This window comes from Microtus pennsylvanicus, chromosome 8, assembly GCF_037038515.1.
Source record: "Microtus pennsylvanicus isolate mMicPen1 chromosome 8, mMicPen1.hap1, whole genome shotgun sequence".
In the NCBI taxonomy this organism is placed as follows: domain Eukaryota; kingdom Metazoa; phylum Chordata; class Mammalia; order Rodentia; family Cricetidae; genus Microtus; species Microtus pennsylvanicus.
The window spans coordinates 1,947,876-1,956,926 of NC_134586.1; the positions used below are offsets into that span (position 1 = coordinate 1,947,876).

Genomic DNA, 9,051 nt, shown 5'->3' on the forward strand with positions numbered 1-9,051 from the left:
CCCACAGAGCCCACAGCATTGATGTGCTGGCAGGAGCAAGCAGGTTGGCAGGCTCTGGTGTGATCCTCTGAGACGGCAATTGTGAAACCCTTTGGGGCTGGAGACTGAGTTCAGCTGGAAGAGGGCCTGCCTAGCACAGGGATGCCCTGAGTTCACCCCTAGCACTGCATAAGCCGGGCGTGTGTTACATGCCTATAATTTCAACACTCTGGATGTAGAAAGCAAGACAGTTATATATTCAAAGTCGCTTTCAGCTACAGAGCAAGTTCAATGCCGGTCTGGACTACACAAGACCATACCAAAAATGAACGAAGGAATGAATAAATTGAAACAATGAATTCTTTTTTTTTTGTTGTTGTTGTTTGTTTTTTCGAGACAGGGTTTCTCTGTGGCTTTGGAGCCTGTCCTGGAACTAGCTCTGTAGACCAGGCTGGTCTAGAACTCACAGAGATCCGCCTGCCTCTGCCTCCCAAGTGCTGGGATTAAAGGCGTGCACCACCATCGCCCAGCTGAAACAATGAATTTTTATGACTGACCAAATGTTACCAGAAAGAAGTGTTATATGGATCTTCAAGAGAAGCAGAATGATGATTTTGATCAGGGTACCTGTATTCTTTTTTTTTAACACTTTAATTTTATTTATTTAACTTTATTTATATTGCATGTATAAGTATTCTGCCTGCATGCATATATGTCAGGAGTTCAGGTAGGCCAGAAGAGGGCATCTGATACCCCACAACTAGAGTTATAGATGGTTGTCAGCTACCATGTGCATGCTGGGAACTGCAAGTTCGGGTTCTCTGCAAGAGCAGTGTGGTGATTTGGGTAAGATTGGCTGCCACAGACTCATATTTGAATCCTTAGGGAGTGGCATCAGGAGGTGCAGCCTTGCTGGAGGAAGTGTGTCACCAATTGTGGGCTTTGGGGTTTCAAATGCTCAAGCCAGGCCAGTGTCACTCTTTCTGTGGTCCACTGATCCAGATGTAGAACTCTTGGCTGCCTCTCCAACACCATGTCTGCCTGCACGCTGCCCTGCTTTCTGCCACGACGATAATGGGCTCCAAACCTGTAAGCCAGCTCCAATGAAATGTTTCCCTTTCCTAAGAGTTGCTGTGGTCGTGGTGTCTCCTCACAGCAATAGAAACCCTGACTAGGCAAGCAGCAAGTTCTCTTAATTGCTCAGCCATCTCTGCAGTCCGCAAGAAGTCTGTATTCTTGATAAACCTCAAAGTGATGCCCACAGATGAGCTGTGGACTTCTCAGCCCTCTGAAACAGCCTCTCTTCAACAGCTATGTTACATTTTGGTTCCTTGGGGGAGTTTATCATCTCTTACGCTCCCCTAGTCCTGTTGATACTGACCAGTTCACGGTGAGCTGCCGCTATCTACCTGACAGACTGTTGCAGCCCAACGTTAGCATTTGCAGTGAGGAGGAATCTCTCAAGATAGAAATTAAGCAAATAAAGGGAGGGTAAAGTAGAGACACGGGCTCTCAGAAACAAGAAGAATGAAATCACTGTCCTTGAAGCCTGGTGAGGAGAAACCTCTTGGCCATCTCTAGACAGCCCAGCTCCCTCAGCTGTGGAGTTTGCTGAGACTGGCGACCCGTACAAATTGTTAGTTGCCTCACATTTTATCTAATTTCTTTGCCCTACTTTGTGCCTAAGAGGAACTGTGGCCCCATGTCGAATATCCAACTCAGATAAATGGAGGTGCAGAGAGACAAGGTGTGGAACGGCAGGCTGAGTCTCACATTTCCATGTTCAATGTCAAACTCTGGGTGTAGCCTTAAACAAGCAGGAACACACAAATTCTCTTGAGTTCCCTGCTCCCTTGCTCACACACAATGGAACACTCAACAAGATTTAAAGGGAAGCCAGAGTCTCGCAGATAAAGATATAATCATGGTCTCAACACTTGGTAAATGATGTATAAAGGACAAGAAATGTTCATAATCTTACCCTGTAAGGAGACAGGAAGGAGACCGGGGTCAGGAGCCTGGCAGTCCTAGGTTGGGCTTGAATTTTTCCCACTGCAATTGCCTGGAGGTGCTGTCACCCGTTGGAGCCTTCCTTAAGCTACCTGTCCTAGCTGGAGGCCCTGGCATCTGCCCCCTTGTTCTCTTCAGGATGCCCAAGTCACCCCAGGGAAATGAGGAACTTCTGACCGGGCACAAACCCTACTTGGCCACCCAAGCCCTTTTCAGCCTGGAGTGCTTGACCCTGAAGAGTCTCTGAGTGGGAGGGTCTCAATGTTTACAGCCTCGGGTGGGGTGGGGCGAGTGAAGACAAGAAAGGGGACCATAGCACACGTGGCCTGGAAATCCAACAGTACCTGGACCAGAAAGACTTGGGTGGGACCAGTCAGATGCCTCTGTCCCTTGGAGAGGACCTTATGTTCACCTTGATCAGCCCTTCCCCGTTCTCCACTGCTTGCTCGTCTCACCTAGAAGGACTCAAGAGATGCCCTGCGCCTACAGGACCCGGAAGGATGGTGAGCGACCAGGGATCCGGCAGGGCCACCGCTTCTCGGTTGGCACCCGCCTACTGTGCAGCTTCAGTCCTCAAGTTCCCGAGCCCAGCCTCCTAGCCTCCCCGCCCGCTTCTGGGTACCTGCTGCTTCAGTGACGGTGGCTCTCCGGCCGGCTGGCGGTCAGGGTCCTCCCAGGGATGCTGGAGGCTCTCAAGCTGTTCTGAACCGCGCCGCTGCTCTCGGGGCTCCCAAACGTGACTCTATATATCCGGCTCAGAGACTGGGTGTGGGGCGGGAGGAGCGCACCCTCCCTCCGACCTTCCTGGTCGCCGCTGGGCGCCCAACCGCGGCCTCTGCCCAGGGCGGGAGCAGTGCAGGGGCCTCGGGCGCACAGGCCCTGAAGATGGCATCGCCTAGGCTTCGGGTGGTTCCCCCTTGGTTGCATCGTTGGGTGAGGGGAAAGTTAGCTGGGAGGGCGCCCCTGTCTGGAAAAACTGAGGAAGGAGGGAGGGGAAGCGAGAGAAGGAGTCTGATTTGATTCATTGCAGGAACAATCACTCCCCATTGCACTGGCAAAATGCGCTCCAGATCCTATTTATCTGGCTCTTCCGCACCGCACTCCAGGTGGACGGAGGCTAGGGAGAAGCGCTGCAGGGGCTTTTAAACAGCCTGGGGGCTGTAGTTGCGCGGGGAGGTGGGCGGAGGTTGGGGGAGCAGGGAGGGCTGGGGCTTGGTTTCCTTCTCCCTGGGTAGGGTCTGAAAAGCAGAAACCATGATCTTCATGTTAGCAATCTGGTGGGCAGGGATCAGGGATGCCAGGTTGTGGGAGAAGCAGGCAGAGGCAATCTCTGGCATTTCCCTAGAAAATGTTTTTTTTCTCCTCTTGGTAGCTTTAAATTTTTTGTTTTATTTATATTTAGTTATTGAAAATCTTAGACAGAAACCCCACAGCTGCCCAGGGAGTCGGAGAATGATGGACAGGCAGGAAACAGAATTCCCTCCCAACCAGGGAGAGAGGAAAAACGGCCAACGCCCACCTCAGTTCTCTGCACAATGTGGAAGGTAGTCTTCCAAATTTACAGCCAGTTAAGAAAACGGGAAAGAATACAAAGTTACTCTCGTTCTTATTATGAAGGATAGCAAGCACTTAAAGACACCAATTTTGAATCATGGAAAGTCGAAGTCAATGAAGTGAGCATCTTCATCTATCAAAAAATTCACTCTTGAGTTCTCTGCTTCTGAACTGTTTAATTGAGTGTGTTGAGAGAAGTGTAACAGTTTTGCACAGGTGGCTGTGAACGCAGGAGAAAGAAATGAGTAGGAGCAGACAGACAAACTCGCAGTTACACACACACACAGACACACACACACACACACACACACACACACACACCACTTAAAAAAAAAGATCTGAATGTGTCCGCAGACCCAAATCCTGTAACTGTACTTTAAATGGTGCAGGAAAAGGATGGTAACAAGGTTTGTAAATCTCTCAGCTGCAATTCCAGCTCCTTAGTATGCTGGGCCAGCAGGGTGGCAAGTTCAAGGCCTGCCTGGGCCACCTGAAGAGTTCATGGACAGCCTAGCTAAAAACGTGAAGATCCTGTCTCAAAAAGTAAAAAAAATGGGCTGAGAAGGTAGCTCAGGAGTAGTCCAGGCTCTTGCCTACCACACGTGAGGCCCTAGGTTCAACTCAGAGTGTTGCAAAAATAAATACAAAATGCAGAAATCTCTAATCACATAGATAACGCAAGGGGAAGTGTCACAACTTTTTGGATAGCAACTTAGTGACACATTTTTTTTTAAATTTTTCTAGACCCTGTGATAAGGGATTTCTATTTATTAGGAGCATATCCAAAAGGATGCACAAAATGAGAAATGTGCAGAGAGTTAATAACACATTACAATTATTTGTAACGTGGAAAACAAAAAGGCCCACTTTCTGAAGAAAGGCTCTTAGGTGAATGCAACATTACTGGAAAATACAAACCATAATTTAAATATCATTGTGTGAATGGTATTCATCTATGTGGTGGGTTGGTCTGCAAGAAGCATGGTTGCAAAGGATGCTAACTGAGCAGCTTGCCCTGCAGACTCCATCAGCGAAGGGCTTTGCAGGCTTGGGGCTAAGGTCTCTGCAGGGCAGATTCCTCATGGGGGCTGTGAGGGAGAGCTGGTTCTGTGGTGCTTGCTTACTTCTGGTGGTCTCCCGGCAACCTCTGGAAATATAAAGTCATTGTGTTAGGGGTCTCTGGAACAGATGGGGGTGGGGGGAGAGAGAGAGACAGAGACAGAGAGATTACACACACACACACACACACACTATTTGTTAGAGTGGTTTTATAGGCTGTATTGTGGCCAGTCCAACAGCGCTGTCTCCTTGTAGAGGATTCCAAGAGAGCTGCTGGTCTTCAGTCTGGGCTGGAATCCTGAGGAAGGTTTCACCAGTGAAGGAATGCCTCAGCAGCAGGTAGATGAACTTGCAGGCAAGACTGAGGGCAAGCAGGGAAAAACCAAAAGCTTCCTTCTTCCGGGTCTGCTTATGTGAGATGACACCAGAAGGTGTGGCCCAGGTTTAGGAGTCTTCCCACCTCAAATGATTCAATCAAGAAAATATCCTTCACAAGTGTGCCCGGATACCTGAATTTTAGTTTATTCCAGATGTAGTCTAGTTGACACCAAGACTAGCCATCACGGCCAGTTTAGATGGAGGTTTCTCTCCCACCTGCCAGTTCCTGAATAACTAGTGTGGGGCTTAATATTAATTACAATGCTTGGCCTATTGTTCTGTTTGCCTGCTATTGGCCATTATGAACTAGCTCTTACAACTCAAACCAACCCATAATTCTTATCTATGTCTAGCCACATGGCTTGGTACCTTTTCTCAGTAAGACATTCTCATCTTGTTTCCTCTGTGTCTGACTGGCAACTGTATCTCTTCCATTTCTCTTCCCAGAATCCTGCTCTCATTGTCCCACCTACCCCAGTACTGGCCAATCAGTGTTTTTATTAAACCAGTATGAGTGACAAATCTTTACAGTGTACAAGAGCATTATCCCACAGCAAGTCAGCATTTGCCTTCATCTTTGATGCCACTTTCTCTCTGCCCAGGTCTGCTTCCGAGTTTCCCTTTGTAGGGTCATAATGAGTTATATCTTACCCAGTGTCTTCATTTGCCAATGACATTGGCAACAACCTTATTGCAGAGGAGGCCATGTTTGGGAATGCTGGGCTTAAGCTTCAGCAAATGATGGGTAAACAGATTTCCACTTGTGTGAGCTGAAGGGAGGGCTGGAAAAGCCATACGGCCTTGCAAATGCACGGAACCTGTACATTTGACTAACTTGAAACGGAGGCGTTGTCCAGGTGGCTATAGAGACCCTGTGGTGGGGCCATTCTGAGCTACACAGGGAGACTCCAAGTTAAATGGCAAATGAGTTTATAAAAGAAAGGCTGGGGCAGTCAGACATGTACCCACTGGGGAAGAAGAGTGGATATCTGGATACCTGACTTAACACGACATGGATCCCGAAGATGCTGAGAAATATGAATGGCTGCCAGGAACTGAAAGAGCCAGAGAATGCCCTTCCTACAGCTCCTCAAGGCAGTGTGGCTCTTCCCCAAATTTCAGACTTGTAAACTGCAGAAATGTGAGAGGAAAAGTTATTTTGTTTAAGCCATTCATGTTTCGGTCAGTCCCAGAAAATTAATACATGTAGCTTTCCTGCGGTAAAATTCGCTGCATTAACTTTTAATTTTTATTTATTATTATTTTTTTGGTGGGGGGGTGGAGATTTTGATACAGGGTTTCTCTGTGTATCTTTGGCTGTTCTGGAACTCACTCTGCAGACCAGGCTGGCCTTTTAACTCACAGGGATTTGATTGCCTCTGCCTCCCACATGTGCCAACTTTTTATTTTTAAAGAAAGCTGTATGTTTCACTAATTTTTAACTCCTTTGTGTTGATTAATACTGTTCTCCGAGAGGTTCATACATGTATATAATGTATTCTGACTACTCTCTCCCCACTACCTGTTATCTTTCTCCCATTGCTATCAACCCCCTCTCCATTCCCCATCTGTCCTCTTCCAAGGTTTACACTTGTGGGTTTGTTTTATGGCCCGTTTAATGTAGCCAAGGCCATCAGAGTGAACCTTGGATTGGAATTATCCATTGGAACCTGGTGGAGGGACAAGTGGGTTCACAACGGGAAGCAACAATTGTCCCCCACCCCATCCCCGCCCTTGCCTCAGCAACCAGCTCAGGAGTGAAGGGTTGGTTTCCTCTGCAAACCCTCCGCTATCCATGCCTGATTACGGATAGGCTTTTTCTTGTGAAGACTCGATGCAGGCACGGCGTGAGAATTCTTAGTTGCTGTTTTAAGATTTTTAATCTGCAAATGAAGGGCTGAGTAGCGATATACTAAAATTGTTACATTCTCACCAAAGCACCTTCTCCAATAGCCAAGCCCAGGATGAGATGCTGGTCTGGGCTGTGGACTCCACTGCTCTGGGTCCCCCAGATTTCTCCCAAGACAAATTTATCTCTACAGAAGCTAAGATGACAGGGCAAGACCAAATCTCATAGCCCATGTTGCCTCTGGCCAGCATTGAGAAACTGTTTATCATCCTGACTAATCTCTACCCTCAAAGCCTTCTCCGTCACCGTTGCTCAATGGCTTACTATTTTGTCCAACCCTGTAAAAGAAATATTTCTTTGTAAATTTGCCATGGGGTTCATATTTACGGTACAAAATACCTACAAGATGTTCTAGACATAAAATCATACAGCAAGCCGATCATTCTGCCAACACCCTAAGACCTGAATGAAACCAGTACTCTCCAAAGGAATCTTACTCCCCAAAGCTTTCTGCTTCAGTCAGTGCAGTTCCGCTGATGTTATCACAAACAGCTTTGATTTTTATCTCTATACACGGAACAATAAAAATGTAGCATTTTATAACCAGAAAGCCTGTGACTAATGTCTATAGTCTCATTTCACAGTGGAGGACTGGACTTTACTTCTCGTCCAGAGCGACTGTATTAGTTCTCTGTTGCGGAATGACTAACTACCATCCTATTGGTGTTTGGGGGGTATATGTTCACTCTCTCAAAGACCAGCAGGTGAGCTTTCCAGGCTCCTAGGAGGCCAGCTCAGCTCCAGCTCCTCAGTGATTTAGGATCCAGAGTTCTGGGAGCCCTCCCCCAACTAGCAGCAGGTGGAATTTATAACTACTTCCTTCGGGCTTTTCTAAGACCCAGATCTTCATTTTCCTTGCTGGCTATTGGCCAAGGCTGCTCCCAGCTGAGCCCAACTTGGGTCCCAGCCCTATGTCCTGTCCCACCATGACTGTTTGCTTCTTTAAAGCCAGCAAAGACATTCATTCTTTTTTCTCTTCAAATGTCTTCTTTCAAGGCCGATACCCAGCGAGCCCTGCTTCTTGGAGACCATCTACTGATTTGGTGTTTAGTGTGTAACATACGCTCATCACATTGACACCTTCCTGCTCACAGCTATGCCCCACTCCAGGGTATGGATGGTGCTGGCATGAAACTGGCCCATGTCAGATTTCTTCCCACCATAGATGGTTGGGGGAGCAGCCTCTCAAGTCCAGAAGTCCACTGTTCTTGCTTTCATCAGAGACTTTCTTTTCTTCTGCACGAGGAAAGTTAGTTTTCATATCTAGCCTTTTATGAAGCAGTAGCATGTGGGAAGCTTTCTTTTGTCTTTTTTTATGTGCATGTTTGTGAGATACGTGTATGTGTGCATGTATTCCTGCTCATCTATGTGTGAATGCATATGTGTGCATATGCATGTCTATCTGTCCATCTGTGTGTGGGTACATACATATGTATGCTTGCCTATCCATGTGTGGTTACACATGTGTGCATGTATGCCTGCTCGTCCATGTGTGGGTACAAAGGTGTGTGTGTGTGCGTGCATGCAGAGATCTGAGGTTGATACTGAAAATCTTCCTCATCACTTATCCACCTTATTCTTTGAGACAGTGGCTCTCAATCAAACCCAAAGCCTAATCTCCCTAGTCATTTTTCTCTAGAGATCCTCTGTCTTTGCTTCCCCACAGTGGTATTACAGGAAGCCTCCAGGCCAATATAGCATATATGTGGGTTCTAGGGACGCAGTCTCTGCTTGCTTAAGGTCCACTTTCTTGCGCAGTAATAACCAGTGAGAACTCTCCCCAACTCCACTTGTAAGCTTTTTACAACTTGTTTGTAGTGATGAGCTGTGGGCCGCTCCCCCCCTCCCCCACCCGGCTCCTGACCACCAGCTAGCTTTACCCAAAATAGTTACACGGAAACTGTATTCATTTAAACACTGCCTGGCCCATTAATTCTAGCCTCTTATTGGCTAATTCTCACATCTTGATTAACCCATTTCTATTAATATGTGTAGCACCATGAGGTGGTGGCTTACGGGGAAAGATTCTAGCCTACATCCATCTCAGGATGAAGTATCATGGTGTCTGACTCACTGCCTTCTTCCTCCTAGCATTCTATTCTGTCTTCCCCACCTACCTATGTTCTGCCCTATCAGGCCAAGCAGTTTTCTTTATTAATTAA

At 47.2% G+C, this 9,051-nt stretch overlaps 1 protein-coding gene across 1 annotated transcript in view; it reads right to left on the bottom strand.

Annotated features, from left to right (window-relative positions):
* The window catches only part of Far2 (fatty acyl-CoA reductase 2), a 116,627-nt gene extending 113,689 nt beyond the window's left edge, over positions 1–2,938 (bottom strand). Inside the window, exon 1 of the mRNA XM_075982232.1 lies at positions 2,612–2,938. The gene's annotated coding sequence lies outside the window, so the exon portion shown is untranslated. The remainder of the gene's footprint in view (positions 1–2,611) is intronic.
* Positions 2,939–9,051: the final 6,113 nt, after the last annotated feature.